Source organism: Gorilla gorilla, chromosome X, assembly GCF_029281585.2.
Source record: "Gorilla gorilla gorilla isolate KB3781 chromosome X, NHGRI_mGorGor1-v2.1_pri, whole genome shotgun sequence".
Taxonomy (NCBI): Eukaryota; Metazoa; Chordata; class Mammalia; order Primates; family Hominidae; genus Gorilla; species Gorilla gorilla.
This window is the reverse complement of record NC_073247.2, coordinates 45,757,224-45,778,884: the sequence shown is the minus strand read 5'-3', so window position 1 is coordinate 45,778,884 and position 21,661 is coordinate 45,757,224. Positions and strand designations below refer to the sequence as shown.

At 36.7% G+C, this 21,661-nt stretch overlaps 1 long non-coding RNA gene across 1 annotated transcript in view; it reads left to right on the top strand.

Annotated features, from left to right (window-relative positions):
* LOC134757910 (uncharacterized) overlaps window positions 1-21,661 on the top strand; it is a 415,727-nt gene that overhangs the window by 265,146 nt on the left and 128,920 nt on the right. The window contains exon 3 of the long non-coding RNA XR_010132512.1: window positions 12,701-12,776. This is a non-coding gene — a long non-coding RNA (uncharacterized lncRNA). The remainder of the gene's footprint in view (window positions 1-12,700; window positions 12,777-21,661) is intronic.

Here is a 21,661-nt window from a genome sequence, read left to right as displayed (position 1 = left end):
GAAAGAAGGAAGGAAGGGAGTGAGGGAGGGAGAGAGAAAGAGAGAAAAAGAATACTATTGCTATTAGAAGAAAAAAAAAGCAATGACATAGCCCCAAGGTATACAGTAAAACTATGAACTTAATCAAAGCAAATGCTTAAATTAGTACTAATCACCCATAGGTGTGTACTGGCAGAGCCGTAAGGATACTGATGAAGCGACTAGTCAGTGGTTGTTAGACCTGGCTGAATTGTAGGGCCACCCATGGAGCTTATACTGATACGCAGGCCCTACTTCAAAGCAGTCACATCAGAATTCTGTGTTTGGGGACCAGGCATTGGTAGTTCTCAAAGCTCCCTAGGTGACTATTGTGCAAACAGGTTTGAGAACCTAAACTTAAACTTGCTATTAAAAAAAATGCTTAGAAGTGTTTTGCTGTATGTCACTCTCTTACTTTCACATGGATGTTCTTTTCTGATATAATTCCTGCTCAGCAATGAGCAAAGTATTAGTGTTATTTTACTTATTTTAGAAGGTCTTGTTCCTGTTCATGTTTCAAATGCTGTCTGATTTTTCCTAATCATCTGTTTCAGAACAAGAATTTCCTTTGCTTCTTCCTGTGAGAATTCACATGTGTCACTATAAAACAGTGATCTGAAGAGTAATACATATGTAAGAAGAAGGAAATTAAGTCATTTTCTGCAGGATTCCAAAACCTTACATAAACCCTCTTTTTGCACCTAAAGCTGGTGAAGAGGTTATCCTGTCAATGTCCACCAGAGAATTAGATCTAAGCCTGCAATCTGAGAATTTGAGGGTCTAAAGAGTGGAGTTCTCCCTCACACATTTTAGTTTGTCTTCTACCATGCAAAGATTACTTTGATTTCACTTTGTTAAATGGCAGGCCTTCAGACAAATTTGCACCTCTGTGTTTTGGAAGCGTGTGTATGGTAATTCTTGGAGTATAAATGGATATGTTTCATGTAAAGTTCTAACTATTAGTTACTGGTGGGTTGCCAGATTAAAATTTTCTTCAAGTATAAACAAAGTATCCATGGAATGAACTTGAAATACAGGAACTATAGGAAAAGTAATTCTAATCTAATAAATACAAACCTCAATTCCAAAGCAAATTGTTGACTGACAAATACTAGATTGTATAAATTTATGTCTTTATATAGAATTTTAAAAAATATTTTGCAGAGTTGACTTTCTCCTTATAAAAATTATTTGTACAAAATTATGATTTAACAATAGCAATTACATAAAGATATTTTCCGGATATAATGATGTTTATCAGAGTATCTTAGAGAGAGTTGGTTTTCAACCGCATCAGAATTAATGCTCCAATTTTAAAACATATATTTTATCTCCGTGGAAAAATTATTAAGTAATAAAATCTTACTTCAACGTAATTATGCATGTATGCTAATACCCTAAGTGAAATGTAAAAATATAAATAAATTCATAATAAAAATAATATATATTTGTCCTCAGCATAACCACACTAGAAGTCCTGATGACTGTATTCAGATATTGTTCTTAAATCATGTATACAAATATTCCCTGAAACAGCTGCGCTGTTTTGGTATTAATTATGTTTAGTGTAGTCACAGATTACATGATTTTCTAAAGATGAGCTATTGTGTTCAATCTTCCCTTGAAAATGAATTTATTCACTTCTAGACTGGATAGTCGCCTATAAGAATATCCAGTGAGATAATTAAAATTTTTGCAGAGAACATGAGAAGTATTTGCTGTGTGACACTGTCCTATGAAGAACATTAATGATTCCTCCCACTAAATACTAACAGTGCCTTCTGATCATTCTGGCAACAAAAATGTCATTCAATATTTCCCAAATACTTCCTTGGGGTGATACAACTACCATTGGAAATCATTGATATAGATTTTTCCTTTGTTTCAAATGAACAAATATCTGTCAAATATGGACCAAACCAGGTTTAAAAAATGAAAAAGAAAACATCTCAAATTAGGTATGGTCACTTTAAATATAGCAAACTCTCCAATCTGCAAGCTCCTGTTGCTTTCATGTTGGCTCTACTTGTCTTAAGTTCCTATTGCACCTTCCTAAATTAGTATTCCTTCCTGCCCATTGCCCTTTTACTTCAATCATGAGTCCCACTGCTTCCTTGGCCTATGTTTAAGTCTTGATTTTCCTTTTAGCTGTGTACTTAATAATATTATTTAACATCTTTGATTCTCAGTTTCCTCATATAGAGATAATAACAGTACTTATAGGGTTGTTATGAAGCTAAATATGAAAAAAAGGCTTCTAAGTGTACAACTCAAAATAAAAGCAAGAACAAACTTTTACTTGCCCGTTCTAGGCAGAAGAAACTGACATTTGAGAAGGGAGGATTTGATACTTGAGTTCCTCTTAGAGTAGTCAAGGGGGATGTTTGAGCAGTCATCAGTATGAAATTGATCCAGTTGTCCCTTAGAACTGATGTGTATGGTTTCTTTACAGTAAAAATAGAGATTTGACCCTGCCGGTCTTAAAACTTGAGAAACTTACATTTGTCTTAACTGAGCTCCTTTCTCAGGAAACAAACCATCAGTCCTCCCAGACAGTATCAAGGAACTGAAACTAACCAAATCACCACATCTGGACAATGACACATCAGACTCGTTATCCATCCTGATTGCCTAATCTACAACCTGCTTTTTGTTGACCAACTCATCTTCCTTGTCTTTCCATAATTTCTATTTTCCCACACATAGTTACATTTCTTCCCTGCTATAGAAACATCTAATTTTAGTCAGTTGAGAAGATGGATTTGAGACTGATCTCCCATTTTCCTTGGCTGCAGCACCTGAATACAGCTTTCTTTCCTGGCAATACTTGTTGACTTAGTAACTGGCTTTCCGTGTGTGAGCAACAGTACCTAGACTGAACCCCTGGCATAATTGGCTTTCTGTGTGTGAGCAACAGTACCTAGACTGAACCCCTGGCATTTAAGTAACAAGTACATAGACATGCATGAGAAAGCAAATAAAAATGATCAGAACACAGAAAGGCAGTTATACATTATGAATACTTAATGGCATGCATCAATTTCAGAAAGTCTACAAAAGTAATAGACTTGCCACTGGGACTTTAATAATTAGCCAAATTCATTAGGCAAAATGGTACCTTCACTGCAAATATCTTTGATAATCATTGCCAAACTTTGCCTCTCCTTGTTCTGCGCTTCAATTGTTGACCTGCTCCACCGTTAATTAACACATATTATCTTTATTGTGTGTCTTTGAAAAACATTCAGAAGACAATTGCTTTTCTTCTTATGTTCAAAGGGAGTTCTCTCTGCCTCTCCCTATATACTGGCTACCGGTATTATTGTCCAGTTATTTACAGGAGGAAACAGTGGTTAAAAATCTTAACACTTAACTTCATTCTTTATTAATTCAGCTATACGGTATTTGTATTGTAACAGTTATGGCAACTTTCATTTCTTCAGGCTTTTCATTTACTCTATGCCAGCTATTGTGCTATTTTGTGCTTAGGACAGTGGGTTTCAAACTTTAGAATACATCAGAATCATCAAAATATTTATTAACACACAGATTCCTAAGCCTCACCTCCAGAGTTTTTAATTCAGCAAGTCGAATGAGGCCTAGTAATTTGCTTTTCCAGCCAGTTCTCAGGTGATACTGTCGTTACTGGCCTAAGCATCATAATTCAAAAACCACCGTACTAGTGTTACCAAAACACCAGAGGTCTGGTCTAGGTCCTACTGCTTGCCACAAAGAAAGCCAATCACTGAGACAATGACTACTGCCAATGAAAAACGCTTTAATTGGGTGCTGCAGCCAAGGAGATGGGAGCTCATTCTCAAATCCGTCTCCCTGACTGACTAAAATTAGGGGGTTTATATAGCGGGGAAGAAATGTAACAATGTGTAAGAAAAATAGAAAATAGGGAGAGGCAAGGAAGCAATCATGGTAAATGAGAAGTCCAGTATCTCATGGTCTGGATGTAATGATCTGGTGAGTTTTAGTTCTTTGATACTTTTTTGAGAGGCCTGAAGATCATTTCTTGAGGAAAGACCTCAGGTAAAATAAATATAACTTTCAAGCTTTAAGAACAGAAGGGTCGATTTCTATGTTTATTAAAAAACAAAAATAAAAACAAATTATCTATGGAACTATTGTGTCAGTTTCAGTCCCTCTTTTCTATTTATAAATTCCTTAGTCATGGGGAATCTGGTCTTGATCTTTCTGGCTGCTTCATGCTGAGGGAGGGGTGTTGTAGGCATCTCAATACCATAGGTGACCACGTGGCCACTCAGGAATCAAAGGTTAATCTAATACTAGAGTTTTCTTCTGAAACACTGTATTTCTCTCTCCAGTCTCCCACTTCCACCAAAGACAAATAGCAGCAGAACCAAACTACCTGCAAAATTAGCTTCAGTCCCATATGCTTGGCCTGATTACCCACACAAAGTGCAACAATAATCATTGCCCAATAGGTTCTGCTAAACTGGCTTTGCTGGAACCTCTCACAAGGCCATTCCAGTCAAAGCCCTGGAAAAATAACCAGTTCCTCCAACTGTGTCCCATTATACAAGAAAACAGATTCTCTCTCTCTCTTTTTTTTTTTTTTTTTTTTTTGAGATGGAGTCTCCCTCTATCGCCCAGGTTGGAGTGCAGTGGTGCGATCTCAGCTCACTGCAAGCTCTACCTCCTGAGTTCACACCATTCTTCTGCCTCAGCCTCCCCAGTAGCTGGGACTACAGACACCCGCCACCATGCCTTGCTAATTTTTTTGTATTTTTAGTAGAGACGGGGTTTCACAGTGTTAGCCAGTTTGGTCTCGATCCCCTGACCTCGTGATCTGCCCACCTCGGCCTCCCAAAGTGCTGGTATTACAGGCATGAGCCACTGCGCCCGGCCAAGAAAATAGATTCTTATTAAACTTATGCAAATAAATACATTGCCATGAATTAAGAATTTCACAAATGATTAATGAATTCTGGAGAAATTGGACCAAGAGAGAAAAATATATGACTCAAATTCTGTTTACAAACATATACTCTACCAATACACTTAAAGTATATTTTAAGGCTATGAATAGCATTAAGAAAACAATTCCCCAGACTCTGAAACATGAAACAAAAGGAATCAGCAGTATTTCAAACAAAAAGGCTATACAAATGATTTCAGTCCTCCATTAGTTCAGTCCACACAGTTAACTCCTGCTTTGCTTCATATTTGATTAGCAATCTTTATGAACATATCAGCCTTTCAATTAGCACTCTGCTCTCTAATCCAATGGCACAATCTCCAATGTTATCAGAAACCCACGCTGAAGAGTCCTTTTCAAGAATTCCCCTGAAAAAGCAAGCTCTAGACAGTAGCTGATTATAAATCACTTTTTTGAGAAGGATCAAAGCAAAACATCAATTATGGGTGACAAATGTCTTAGGACAGCCATAGTCAAAGACACAGTTGACAATAAAATTTGGTTATTTCTATGGTATACAACAATTTAACATAATAATCATAATTATTACCAATAACATACATACGTATCAGAATTTCAGGAATGTCATATAATCCTGAAACACATATTAACAATATATCTATATAAATATAACAAAAAAAGTTAAGTACCATCTCACATTTAATAATGATTCCTGTATAATCCTAACATAACAAATAAGCTTAATAAGCATAATATATCTCTCTTGGACTTCAGGGATACTAACATTCAAAAAAATAGTTTTAGGTAAAAAAGACTGAATTTAGAACTTTAAATTTTGCTCTTGAAAAGTATGACAAATATCAAAAGTTTAAGACACTTGATATTAAAAATAAGGTTACAGGTTACTATAAAATAGTCATTCATTTAGCCAAAATGATAATACAAAAATATTTACTCTTTGATAAAGAGGAGACTCAGTTTCCTAAACAATGCTACTTAATAAATACAGCTTGAGGCCAGCTATATCTGTCTCTTTCCCCCCATTTGTCCTCTGCAGTTTACTCCAAAGGTAAACAAAACTCTTATACTATCTCTTACATGAAAAATTTTGTTCAAAAGAGAAAAACCATATTTTACCTTTGTATGGTGTATTAATGTGAAAGCTAATTTTAATAAAACCTTATAAAAATTTATCTAATTTTAATCAGTTTGACCATAAGGTAAGATTTCCATCAACCTTTTATAACATTTTACAATGTTCTATTAAAGAGCATGATCCAAGAAAACCCTATTATTCTGACACATGGGCCCAGATGCTGGCCTTCTATTAGGGTGCTTTTGATATTAATGTTTAATACATAGAAAAACTCTGAACTAATCTTATTCCTCAAAATTGGCCCTTGCAATCTCATGTGCCCACCTCTTCTATAATAGTCCCTGAGTATAGAGGGACTGAATAGTTTTAATTTCTGTCTCACAAAAGCAGTTCATGTTGATTGTCACTTTTCCGTGAGTCTAAAGATGAGGCTTCAACTGGTATCAATGCTCAAAATTTAGCAGGGGTTTGTGCCTCCTTCAGACCCAGGAGTCAAAGCCCTGTAACATAACAGCACAAAAATTAGTTAATAGAATATTTATATTACAGAATGTCCTAACATTCTTTCTAATACGTTCAAAATTAAAACATTGTGATTTGGTGTTTAAGAGTTACTGCCTGCAACACTTCAAATCACTGTATTCAAGTAGTTAGGTTACTCATTGCACATGTCTAATTGCCAGCATTCTAGTGACAGACTGTGACTAAAAGCATCAAAAAGTGATATGTTGTATGCCAAACTTATGAAAGGAAGACAACTAACTTTTGTCTCCATCAAAAAATGATAAATGCAAATATTAGTTCTGAAAGTTCAATATGAAGGTAAATAATCTTTCACTTAAGTAATAGACAATAAAACAGAGATAAAGTAAGAACAAGCACACAATAATTTCTTTTCACCTATTTAAAAGAGTATCATCACACATTTCCAAGATTGGTTTCTAGATACAGTACTGACAACTGATGAGGTAACTTTGGCTACCAAAATCTTCAAACTAGTGCAACACTTATACATATTTTGTTTTCAAGTGCACACATGAAGGCCCATCAGTGATAAACGGCTTGGGATCAAAGATCACTAGAAAGTCTCACATTTTTTAAATTACTACTTAATCCAAGTGAATGCCATTTAATTTTAATAGTAGTAAACACAACTAAGGTAGTTTGAGAGAAATTCCAATTAATATAATTGTCTTAAGGACAAGGCCAATCTTTCCTGAACATTAAAGCTTTGTATCCATATCACAATTTTTCCTCATTAAAGAAAAATATCTAAAACTAACTAAACACCATTTAAGCACTGCTACTATCATCCACTTTTCCAAATAACAAAATATATAATGTTCTTATTTCTGTTCAGAACTTTTTATAATAATTATCTGTTTTTTTGGCTAGGAAACTTAAAGCTCCTGTAGCTCTCTAGATTATCAGAGGTAAGGAAAATCAAATTTTAAGTGGCTGGTGTGCTCCGTCAGTTTTTGAAGGCTTGACAGAGGTAGCTTACGAATTCTAGATAAATAAAACAAATGATGACTTGTTAGAAATGCATAGGAAACAAAAACTATTCACAGAACCAAATAAAAGTCTTCTATTAGGAACTAAAAAAAGTCAATGGTTTATATGTATGTATACATAAGTAAAACTCAAAGCAGAACAAATGGCAAATAAATAAAAAATTAGAAGTAAAAACAAACAGGAAACCCACCTCAATTTTTTCTCCTACTAAGTTTACCTTGGATGCTACAGTGTTACCCAGAGCCTATTAAAAAAGATAATATTTTATTCCTGAAACACAATTTAATATTTTTAGGTCCACCAATATAATGATACATTTTTTTGCAATTAAGAAATTCACTTTAGGTACATGACCAGTAAGCACTTTAGTGCTAGTACTGTCTGTGCAAAATAGCAAATAGTACTATATATAGTATGAAGCAATGCAAGCATGTGTATGAAATTTGGTTCCACACTACATCTGGCTTCATGATTAACTATATTTTAAAAAATGCAAAACTGCCAATGCATTTCTTTACAATATTTCTTATTTTATCTTCATCAAGACTAAGAGCTTTAAATATGAAAATGTTAATTAGGCAAATTTTTAAAAAGTTAGCCAAATTTCTCCAATTTTCCAGGTTTTAAAGAATATTTTATTATCTAAACTGTTTCAACTTTCTATTTTCTCTTTGGTTCATGAAGATACACACACAGAGAAACAGTAAAAACTACATGTGACTTACACAGACTGTCCACAACATGCCTAGGCTTTCTGTTCAGTCCCAGATTTTCTTCTTCTTCCTCTTATTTTTTCTTTAAATAACCAGTCATTTTACCCCAGGACAAAAAAAATTTACCCTAGAAAGTATTTTCTCATCAAAGATTATCTTTCCTTTATAGCCTTCCTTACAAAAAATCTTCATATATATAACTTTCTTTACATCTCTCTCCCCACTTACTGGTTCCTTACTACCTTGTTTCATAAATACCTTTTCCAAGTTTATAATTTGAATTAACTTCTAGATAACTTCTGAATTAGATAAAATTATTCTTTTCCTTCTTCCACCTCAAATATCACCATGAGAAAAGCTTTCACCAGGTGTTGTACCTTCAGCCAGGGTCCCAAATGAGACATGTCACATGGAGTTGAGTTAGCCAAGCCCAGCCTAGATTATCTGACTTGCAGGTTTGTGAACTGCACCATCCAACTACAGATTGGATGAAATAAACATTTATTTTAACAATATGTCTTGGGGAAATAGCCAATGAGTAAAAGAGATATTCCCATTCTTTTCAGAGTTATCTGCCAAGGGCTCAAGTTCAACCATGTACTATAATAACAGATGAAATTTTGCTCTCTTTTTCCCACCCTTTGATTCTTTACAGAGAGTAAACCTCACAGATGGCCCAGGAATGAGAAGATAGGACAGAATCAGGCAAATGAACAGCCCTGGGTAGTCTCCAATATGTCAAGAGAAGCCGCCTCCCTGGGCTAACTCCTTAATGTAGAGATTAGTTCTGTTTTGGCAAGTTGGACTTGAGTGTTTAGAAGAAAATTTTTAATATTGTTTGTAATTTTATTTAAAATATTTAAAATATGGTTTGTATAATATACATGCATGCGTAGGTTTTCAATCTATACTCTGGAGATCATTAGTGAACCCTTGAGGCCCCCTTATCAAGAGTATATAATAAAGGGTGTAGTTATTTAACATTCAGAGTCTTTATTCAGAAATTCAGGCTCCAGAAGTGTCCTTCAACTGTATATTTGATCAGCACCAGATGGTTCATTAGTTAGTATAATGTTAGGAATAATTTTAATTACGGACTTGAGTGGTGTTTAATATATGTGGATTTGTTAGAATATTGTCTATCTTTATGCCTTTGCATGAATCAAGAGAGGAGGTCTAGAGAAGCAAGAAAAATCCTGTACCTTTTAGAGTGGTGACCTCAGTCTAGGATTATGTCTGGTTCATGTGTTCGGTCACCTCTGGAGGAATCTGAATGTCTGATTTTCATGGAGATTTGAGGCAAAATTTACTGAAATCCCTGAAAGGACAAAGTTATGCTTACTTTCTCATAAATTGCTGTGTGTAGGCTTATACTATTTATGACTTGTAACATACCACTTGTTGGTGATTCCTGGGAGAGGAGACCTAGAGAGATTTTTTTATCTACAACTGTTGGAAGTAACCAATATCTACCAAAACAACCTCGTATTCAGGTATAACCAAATTGCCTTATTTACAATGTCTTCTTACAGAGGCGGAATTAAAAGCTAATTGTAAGTAGAATAAATAAATAAAGGGAAGTCTATTCCTTTAATGAAATTCTATTTGGCAACATAAAATATTGCTATGTGCAAAAATCAGGGTGAATATCAAAAATATTATGTTCAGGTGTACATTTCATATTAAAGTATTTTTCGGTATATGTGTTCTACCTAAATTTTAAAAATAACTTAGCAGAGAGATGGCAAGATTATAGGCAGATATCCAGGGCATGCTGGAATTGTCCTACCTGTACAGAACTGTGATCCTTGTCCAGAAATTCTCCTTTTTTGAATCAAATTCTAGACTCCAGGTTGTCCCCTACTTATTATTTCTTTACCCCTACTTATTATTTCTTTAATTTTGAAACTCTGAGGAACTTGATGTATTCATTTAAGAAGAAAAATATCTGCACTTTAGGAAGGGCCACACTTTTGTACAATTCCAGGGGTGCTTTTCAAAAGACTGTGAAGTGAATGAAGATCTCCTGCTAGAATTTTGCTGTGAGAGTTGGCACATCTCCACACTATCATCCTGAAGCTGACTCAGAGAGGTGAAGTGACTTAGATAAAGTCATGTATATGGCTAACCACAACACCTGATGAGAAGTTAGAATGACTTCTATTTGCAGTGTATTCTAATATGAAATTTTCTCACTTTTTAATTTTGGATGGTTTAAGTTATTTTTTCATTGTCTATTATGGAAAGTAAATTTATTTAACATAAGTAATATTTTACTGCAATATTTTTTAAGTAGATGAGAATTTAAAGTAAAATTTTAGGTGTTTTACAAAGTTTATTGTCTATTTTAAATTCTACAATTAGAATTTAAATTATGGAAAATGTATGAATAAGTACATAATTTATAAACAATAATTATATTTATAATCCATACTTTTAAAAGTTTAGTCAACTATTTCCAGTCTTAGCCTTTAGTTTTTCTTATATCCTTTTCTCTCTTGTCTGTATTTATGTTCTTTAGAATTCTGAGGTTCCCTCCCGGATCATTTCTCTTATTAGTATTTCAAGACAGGTTTGCATAGCTCCAGCTTGCATCACAGTGAAGTGAATATTGATGCTAATATTGCCCGCTTTGGCCTAGTCAATCAGAATACTGCAACACCAAAATTTAAGGGAGATAAAGAGTATCTAGAGAGAATGCAGAGCAGAAAAACAAGGATAAATAGTATTTCTTTAAATGTGTGAAGAAAGTTTAAAGAAATTAACATGATTTTCCCAGAAGAAGAGAAGTTCAGATCAGGATTCTGATTTGTTTTTATTCGAATAGGATTTTTTAAGGGGTACTTTGAAATCCTCACAGAGTATACAAGTTACTGTTGTAAGTTTTCATTTTTAAATAATTTTAGGTTTATAGAGCAGTTGTAAAAGTAGTTAAGAAAACCCTTAGACACTCTTCACTCAGATTCCTCCAGTGTTAGCTTCCCAAATAACCACAGTATGATTGTCAAAACTAAGAAATTAACATTGTACAATAAAAGTAAATAGACTACAGACTTTATATTTCACCAGTCTTTCTACTAATGTTCTTTTTCTGTTTCAGAATGTAATCCGACGTCCTACACTGATTGAATTTAGTTGTCCTGTTTACCTAGTTTCCTCCAATATGTGTTAGTTCCTCAATTCTTCCTTGTCTTTTATGACCCTGACTCATTTGATGAATAGTAGATAAGTGCCTTGTAAACTGTCCTTCAATATGAATTTGTCTCATGTGTACTCATGATTAAATTGAGACCATGGTTTTTTGTTTTTTTTTTTTTCCAGAAGAATACCACATTGTTATATCAGGAGACACATGACAACAGGATATCCTATTATGGGGTTGTTAAACTTGATCACCTTGTCAAGGTGGTGGCCGACAGGTTCCTCCACTATAATGTTACAGTTTTTCCTTTTTGTAATTAACAAATATCTGGAGAGAGAAAATTTGGGACTATGCAAACATTCTGTTTCTGCTTAAAATTTTACCCACTGATTTTAACATTTATCAGTGTATCTTCACTGCAGTAATAATCACATAGGTTTTCAACAGTAATTTTTATTTTTTCTTGTCATCCATATTTGTTATTTGGAATTATTCTCTAGGGACTAATTATCCCTTATTCTCCACTTGTTTACTCATTCAACCACTTATTTATATTGGCATGGTCTCATGGATATTTATTTTATTCTTCAGGTTTATATGAGTTAGGATTCTCTAGAGAAACATAACTAATGACAAAGATGGAGAGAGAGAGAGGGAGGGAGGAGAGAGAGATTTATTTATTAAAATGTATTGACTCACATGATTATGGAGATTAACAAGTCCCAAGATCTGCAGTCATCAAGCTGGAGACCCTTGAAAGCCAAAGGTGTCATAGCAGTTTAATTCTGAAAATCTGAGAACCAGGAAAGCTGATGATGTAATTTCTAGTCCAAATACTGGCAGGCTTGATATAGGAAAAAGTGCCATTTCAGTTTAAGTCTAAAAGCGAAAAAAAAATCCTGCTTACTCCTTAGGGGATCAGCTTTTTGTTCTATTCAGGCCTTCAACTGATTGGATGAAGCCCACCCACACTAGGAAGAAAAAATTGTTTTACTCAGTCTACCGATTCCAATGGTAACATCATCCAGAATCACCCTCACAGATGCACTCAGAATAATGTTTGACCATTAATCTGGCACGCAGTGTCCCAGTCAAATTGACACAATAAATTTACCATCTCAGGGTTAGAGGCTAGCACTATTTAATTATTTTGTGCCAAATTGTTCTAGCTTTGGATATTTGGGGCTCTTTTTGTTTCATTCCTCTTTCCTTTTTACTTGCCCAAACTTATGTTTTAGCACTTTCCAACTTTCTGATGCCACAAAAAGCTCTATGATTAACTTCTATTTTCTCTTTCTTTGTCCTAGAACTAGCCACATCTCTAAGGAGCTCTCATTCCTGTTAATGAAGAATGATATTTACAAACCAAAATCCAGGAACTAGGTATGCTCATTACTGCTGGGGTATACTTCTTTTAGGCTCTCTTATTGGACAAAGCTGGGTCATATTTCTTTTTGTACAACCCATTTATATACATGTATCTGTTATCTGTATTCATTTTTATATCTTTCTATTTCTTTCAATCTATATATCCATGAGGCAAAAATGATACCTTCATCTTCAATTAAGCAGCATGTTTCATCTTGGCGTTATCTCCTGTTTCTCTGACAGTGAGAAAGTGGCTCTCATTTTCTTCAATATATTTACTTAGTTCTTCAAATATGATTTATATTTAGAGTTATTTCAGAATTGTTAACCCTCACCAGTATGAGAAAAAATATTATCAATGTGTAGTCCATTTTCATTACTATAAAGGAATATCTGAAACTGGGTAATTTACAAAGAAAAGTGATTTCATTGGCTCACAATTCTGTAGGCTATATGGAAGACATGATACCAGCATCTGCTCCTGGTGAGAACCTCAGGAAGCTTTTAGTCATGGCAGAAGGCAAAGGGGAAGCTGGCATATCACATGATGAGAGTGGGAACAAAGGAGAGAGAGGAGGGAGGTGCCAGTTTCTTTTAAAACGACCACATCTCATGTGAACTCATTGAGCAATAACTCCCTCATCACCAAGGAGATGGTGCTAAGCCATTCACAAGGGTTCTGCCCCCATGACCCAGACATCTTTCAAAAGGCCTCACTTCCAACACTAGGGATTACATTTCGACATGAGATTTGGAGGGGACAAACATTCAAACTGTATTAGTCTATTCTCCTGCTGCTAATAAGACATACCCGAGACTGGGTAATTTGTAAAGGAAAGAGGTTTAATTGACTCACAATTTCACATAGCTGGCGAGGCTACACAATCATGGCTGAAGGCAAATGAGGAGCAAAGTCATGTATTACATGGCAGCAGGCAAGAGAGCATGTGCAGGGGAGCTCCCCTTTATAAAACCATCAGATCTCATGAGACTTATTCAGTATCATGAGAACAGCACAGGAAAGACCTGCCCTCATGATTCAATTACCTGGCCCCCCCAACTGGGTCCCTCCCATGACACGTGGAAATTATGGGAGCTACAATTCAAGATGAGATTTTGGTGGGGACACAGTAAAACCATATCTCAAACTACACCAATCAAATAGAATACAATGTTTGCATACTAATATGTTTTGTCTTTAGCCTTACAATATCCAGTCAGATCAATGTTATTTTTTTAAGTTACACAGGGCAGCTTATTTCTTCATCACTCCATTCACCGTGATCATTTCAATTATGTACAATATACATAGATTCATTTTTCATAGTCTGCATTCAATTTTGGTTTTGCATAATATTCAAGTTGATTATTTTTAATCTGCATATAAAAATTTATGCTTTGTTGTATGAAGTTTTATGAGTTTAGACAAATATCTAGCATTGTATACTCACCAGCACAATGCAACACAGAACAAGCCCATCATCTCAAAATTTCCCTTGTTATGCCTCTCTGTAGTCAAACACTCCCTACACCACAAAACTGGCAACCACTTACCTGCTTTCAGGGTCCATGGTTTTACTTTTTTCACATTGTCATGTAAATAAAAAAATACATTATGTAGCATTTTAGGTTTGGCTTTTTCACTCAGTACAATACATTTAAGATTCACCCATATTGTTGCATAAATCAAGATTCAGGAAGAGGCCAGAAGCCATAGAACGCAGGCAGGTTTGTATGCTGGAAAAAACAAAGGGAATGAATTTTACACTAGGACCTCAAGAAGTGATGTAGTGCACTCAAATTGTTTTTAGTTCAGTGAAACTCATTTTGGACTTCTGACTTCCAGAAGTGTGAAATAGTAAATCTGTGCTGTGCTGTTTTAAACTACTTAATTTTTGATAATGTGTTAATCAGAAAATAATAAGGCCGTCCTTAGATTTCTGGCCCCAGAAGGAAAGAGGTAATAAATGAGTGTAGTTTAAACCATGGAGTTTATGATACTTTGTTATGCAGCATACAAAACTAATACAAAAGGGCTGAACATATTTAAAGAAATAATGGCTTAACAATTCTCAAATTTAATGATTCACATTAATTTATACATTCAAGAAGCTCGACAAACTCCTAGTAGGATAATTTTTTAAAAATCCATACCTATCATAGTAAAACTATTGAAAGCCAAAGTCAGGGGGAGGAGCCAAGATGGCCAAATAGGAACAGCTCCGGTCTACAGCTCCCAGCGTGAGCAACGCAGAAGACGGGTGATTTCTGCATTTCCATCTGAGGTACCGGGTTCATCTCACTAGGGAGTGCCAGACAGTGGGCGCAGGCCAGTGGGTGCGCGCACCGTGCGCGAGCCGAAGCAGGGCGAGGCATTGCCTCACCTGGGAAGCGCAAGGGGTCAGGGAGTTCCCTTTCCGAGTCAAAGAAAGGGGTGACGGACGCACCTGGAAAATCGGGTCACTCCCACCCGAATATTGCGCTTTTCAGACCGGCTTAAAAAACGGCGCACCACGAGACTATATCCCACACCTGACTCGGAGGGTCCTACGCCCACGGAATCTCGCTGATTGCTAGCACAGCAGTCTGAGATCAAACTGCAAGGCGGCAGCGAGGCTGGGGGAGGGGCGCCCGCCATTGCCCAGGCTTGCTTAGGTAAACAAAGCAGCCGGGAAGCTCGAACTGGGTGGAGCCCACCACAGCTCAAGGAGGCTTGCCTGCCTCTGTAGGCTCCACCTCTGGGGGCAGGGCACAGACAAACAAAAAGACAGCAGTAACCTCTGCAGACTTAAATGTCCCTGTCTGACAGCTTTGAAGAGAGCAGTGGTTCTCCCAGCAGGCAGCTGGAGATCTGAGAACGGGCAGACTGCCTCCTCAAGTGGGTCCCTGACCCCTGACCCCCGAGCAGCCTAACTGGGAGGCACCCCCCAGCAGGGGCACACTGACACCCACACGGCAGGGTATTCCAACAGACCTGCAGCTGAGGGTCCTGTCTGTTAGAAGGAAAACTAACAAACAGAAAGGACATCCACACCGAAAACCCATCTGTACATCACCATCATCAAAGACCAAAAGTAGATAAAACCACAAAGATGGGGAAAAAACAGAGCAGAAAAACTGGAAACTCTAAAACGCAGAGCACCTCTCCTCCTCCAAAGGAACGCAGTTCCTCACCAGCAACGGAACAAAGCTGGATGGAGAATGATTTTGACGAGCTGAGAGAAGAAGGCTTCAGACGATCAAATTACTCTGAGCTATGGGAGGACATTCAAACCAAAGGCAAAGAAGTTGAAAACTTTGAAAAAAATTTAGAAGAATGTATAACTAGAATAACCAATACAGAGAAGTGCTTAAAGGAGCTGATGGAGCTGAAAACCAAGGCTCGAGAACTACGTGAAGAATGCAGAAGCCTCAGGAGCCGATGCGATCAACTGGAAGAAAGGGTATCAGCAATGGAAGATGAAATGAATGAAATGAAGCGAGAAGGGAAGTCTAGAGAAAAAAGAATAAAAAGAAATGAGCAAAGCCTCCAAGAAATATGGGACTATGTGAAAAGACCAAATCTATGTCTGATTGGTGTACCTGAAAGTGATGCGGAGAATGGAACCAAGTTGGAAAACACTCTGCAGGATATTATCCAGGAGAACTTCCCCAATCTAGCAAGGCAGGCCAACATTCAGATTCAGGAAATACAGAGAACGCCACAAAGATACTCCTCGAGAAGAGCAACTCCAAGACACATAATTGTCAGATTCACCAAAGTTGAAATGAAGGAAAAAATGTTAAGGGCAGCCAGAGAGAAAGGTCGGGTTACCCTCAAAGGGAAGCCCATCAGACTAACAGCGGATTTCTCGGCAGAAACCCTACAAGCCAGAAGAGAGTGGGGGCCAATATTCAACATTCTTAAAGAAAAGAATTTTCAACCCAGAATTTCATATCCAGCCAAACTAAGCTTCATAAGTGAAGGAGGAATAAAATACTTTACAGACAAGCAAATGCTGAGAGATTTTGTCACCACCAGGCCTGCCCTAAAAGAGCTCCTGAAGGAAGCGCTAAACATGGAAAGGAACAACTGGTACCAGCCACTGCAAAATCATGCCAAAATGTAAAGACCATCGAGACTAGGAAGAAACTGCATCAACTAATGAGCAAAATCACCAGCTAACATCATAATGACAGGATCAAATTCACACATAACAATATTAACTTTAAATGTAAATGGACTAAATTCTCCAATTAAAAGACACAGACTGGCAAGTTGGATAAAGAGTCAAGACCCATCAGTGTGCTGTATTCAGGAAACCCATCTCATGTGCAGAGACACACATAGGCTGAAAATAAAAGGATGGAGGAAGATCTACCAAGCAAATGGAAAACAAAAAAAGGCAGGGGTTGCAATCCTAGTCTCTGATAAAACAGACTTTAAACCAACAAAGATCAAAAGAGACAAAGAAGGCCATTACATAATGGTAAAGGGATCAATTCAACAAGAGGAGCTAACTATCCTAAATATATATGCACCCAATACAGGAGCACCCAGACTCATAAAGCAAGTCCTGAGTGACCTACAAAGAGACTTAGACTCCCACACATTAATAATGGGAGACTTTAACACCCCACTGTCAACATTAGACAGATCAACGAGACAGAAAGTCAACAAGGATACCCAGGAATTGAACTCAGCTCTGCACCAAGCGGACCTAATAGACATCTACAGAACTCTCCACCCCAAATCCACAGAATATACATTTTTTTCAGCACCACACCACACCTATTCCAAAATTGACCACATAGTTGGAAGTAAAGCTCTCCTCAGCAAATGTAAAAGAACAGAAATTATAACAAACTATCTCTCAGACCACAGTGCAATCAAACTAGAACTCAGGATTAAAAATCTCACTCAAAGCCGCTCAACTACATGGAAACTGAACAACCTGCTCCTGAATGACTACTGGGTACATAACGAAATGAAGGCAGAAATAAAGTTGTTCTTTGAAACCAACGAGAACAAAGACACAACATACCAGAATCTCTGGGATGCATTCAAAGCAGTGTGTAGAGGGAAATTTATAGCACTAAATGCCCACAAGAGAAAGCAGGAAAGATCCAAAATTGACACCCTAACATCACAATTAAAAGAACTAGAAAAGCAAGAGCAAACACATTCAAAAGCTAGCAGAAGGCAAGAAATAACTAAAATCAGAGCAGAACTGAAGGAAATAGAGACACAAAAAACCCTTCAAAAAATCAACGAATCCAGGAGCTGGTTTTTTGAAAGGATCAACAAAATTGATAGACCGCTAGCAAGACTAATAAAGAAAAAAAGAGAGAAGAATCAAATAGACACAATAAAAAATGATAAAGGGGATATCACCACCGATCCCACAGAAATACAAACTACCATCAGAGAATACTACAAACACCTCTACGCAAATAAACTAGAAAATCTAGAAGAAATGGATACATTCCTCGACACATACACTCTCCCAAGACTAAACCAGGAAGAAGTTGAATCTCTGAATAGACCAATAACAGGAGCTGAAATTGTGGCAATAATCAATAGTTTACCAACCAAAAAGAGTCCAGGACCAGATGGATTCACAGCCGAATTCTACCAGAGGTATAAGGAGGAACTGGTACTATTCCTTCTGAAACTATTCCAATCAATAGAAAAAGAGGGAATCCTCCCTAACTCATTTTATGAGGCCAGCATCATTCTGATACCAAAGCCAGGCAGAGACACAACCAAAAAAGAGAATTTTAGACCAATATCCTTGATGAACATTGATGCAAAAATCCTCAATAAAATACTGGCAAACCGAATCCAGCAGCACATCAAAAAGCTTATCCACCATGATCAAGTGGGCTTCATCCCTGGGATGCAAGGCTGGTTCAATATACGCAAATCAATAAATGTAATCCAGCATATAAACAGAGCCAAAGACAAAAACCACATGATTATCTCAATAGATGCAGAAAAAGCCTTTGACAAAATTCAACAACCCTTCATGCTAAAAACTCTCAATAAATTAGGCATTGATGGGACATATCTCAAAATAATAAGAGCTATCTATGACAAACCCACAGCCAATATCATACTGAATGGGCAAAAACTGGAAGCATTCCCTTTGAAAACTGGCACAAGACAGGGATGCCCTCTCTCACCACTCCTATTCAACATAGTGTTGGAAGTTCTGGCCAGGGCAATTAGGCAGGAGAAGGAAATAAAGGGTATTCAATTAGGAAAAGAGGAAGTCAAATTGTCCCTGTTTGCAGACAACATGATTGTTTATCTAGAAAACCCCATTGTCTCAGCCCAAAATCTCCTTAAGCTGATAAGCAACTTCAGCAAAGTCTCAGGATACAAAATCAATGTACAAAAATCACAAGCATTCTTATACACCAACAACAGACAAACAGAGAGCCAAATCATGAGTGAACTCCCATTCACAATTGCTTCAAAGAGAATAAAATACCTAGGAATCCAACTTACAAGGGATGTGAAGGACCTCTTCAAGGAGAACTACAAACCACTGCTCAAGGAAATAAAAGAGGATACAAACAAATGGAAGAACATTCCATGCTCATGGGTAGGAAGAATCAATATCGTGAAAATGGCCATACTTCCCAAGGTAATTTACAGATTCAATGCCATCCCCATCAAGCTACCAGTGACTTTCTTCACAGAATTGGAAAAAACTACTTTAAAGTTCATATGGAACCAAAAAAGAGCCCGCATCGCCAAGTCAATCCTAAGCCAAAAGAACAAAGCTGGAGGCATCACACTACCTGACTTCAAACTATACTACAAGGCTACAGTAATCAAAACAGCATGGTACTGGTACCAAAACAGAGATATAGATCAATGGAACAGAACAGAGCCCTCAGAAATAACGCCGCATACCTACAACTATCTGATCTTTGACAAACCTGAGAAAAACAAGCAATGGGGAAAGGATTCCCTATTTAATAAATGGTGCTGGGAAAACTGGCTAGCCATATGTAGAAAGCTGAAACTGGATCCCTTCCTTACACCTTATACAAAAATCAATTCAAGATGGATTAAAGATTTAAACGTTAGACCTAAAACCATAAAAACCCTAGAAGAAAACCTAGGCATTACCATTCAGGACATAGGCGTGGGCAAGGACTTCATGTCCAAAACACCAAAAGCAACGGCAACAAAAGACAAAATTGACAAATGGGATCTAATTAAACTAAAGAGCTTCTGCACAGCAAAAGAAACTTCCATCAGAGTGAACAGGCAACCTACAACATGGGAGAAAATTTTCGTAACCTACTCATCTGACAAAGGGCTAATATCCAGAATCTACAATGAACCCAAAGAAATTTACAAGAAAAAAACAAACAACCCCATCAAAAAGTGGGCGAAGGATATGAACAGACACTTCTCAAAAGAAGACATTTATGCAGCCAAAAAACACATGAAAAAATGCTCATCATCACTGGCCATCAGAGAAATGCAAATCAAAACCACTATGAGATATCATCTCACACCAGTTAGAATGGCAATCATTAAAAAGTCAGGAAACAACAGGTGCTGGAGAGGATGTGGAGAAATAGGAACACTTTTACACTGTTGGTGGGACTGTAAACTAGTTCAACCATTGTGGAAGTCAGTGTGGCGATTCCTCAGGGATCTAGAACTAGAAATACCATTTGACCCAGCCATCCTATTACTGGGTATATACCCAAAGGACTATAAATCATGCTGCTGTAAAGACACATGCACACGTATGTTTATTGCGGCATTATTCACAATAGCAAAGACTTGGAACCAACCCAAATGTCCAACAATGATAGACTGGATTAAGAAAATGTGGCACATACACACCATGGAATACTATGCAGCCATAAAAAATGATGAGTTCATGTCCTTTGTAGGGACATGGATGAAATTGGAAACCATCATTCTCAGTAAACTATCGCAAGAACAAAAAACCAAACACCGCATATTCTCACTCATAGGTGGGAATTGAACAATGAGATCACATGGACACAGGAAGGGGAATATCACACTCTGGGGACTGTTGTGGGGTTGGGGGAGGGGGGAGGGATAGCATTGGGAGATATACCTAATGCTAGATGACGAGTTAGTGGGTGCAGCGCACCAGCATGGCACATGTATACATATGTAACTAACCTGCACAATGTGCACATGTACCCTAAAACTTAAAGTATAATAAAAAAAAAGCCAAAGTCAGAGATAATTTTATAAACAGCCAACAAAAAGTGACTCATCACATATGACAGAATTGCAATGATTCCGTCAATGATTGCAGTGATTGCAATGAGAATAACAGGTGGTTCCCTATAAAAAACAAAGACGCTAGAATGCAGGGGGATGACCTACAAAGAGTGTTAAAAACAAAAACAAAACGAGACAAACAACAAAAGAAATTAAACTTGTCAAACAGCCAAGAATTCTATACTCAGAAAAAGTATCCTTCAAAATGATGGAGGGTGAAATAAAGATATTTGCTGATAAAGGGTGAAAGAATTTCTTGTTAGTAGACTTGCTATACAAGAAATAATAAAGGAAGTTCTTCAGAATAAAAATAAGTGATCCCAGACAACAATTCATATTCACATGAGAAAAAATAAGAGTGCTGGAAGGTAATTATGCAAATGGCTAGAAAAGACAGTATAATTATATACTTTTATCTTTTCTTAACTGATTTGAAAAGCAGTTGTTAAAACAATAATTATTAAAGTGTATTGCTGGGCTTATAACATAGACATGTATGTATGAAAAAAACAGCCCAGAGAAAGGGGTAATAAATGTAGCTATATTGTAACCAGGCAGCAACAACAAATGATATCTTGAATCCATAAGAACAAATGAAGAGTGACAGAAAGGATAAATAAGCAGGATATAT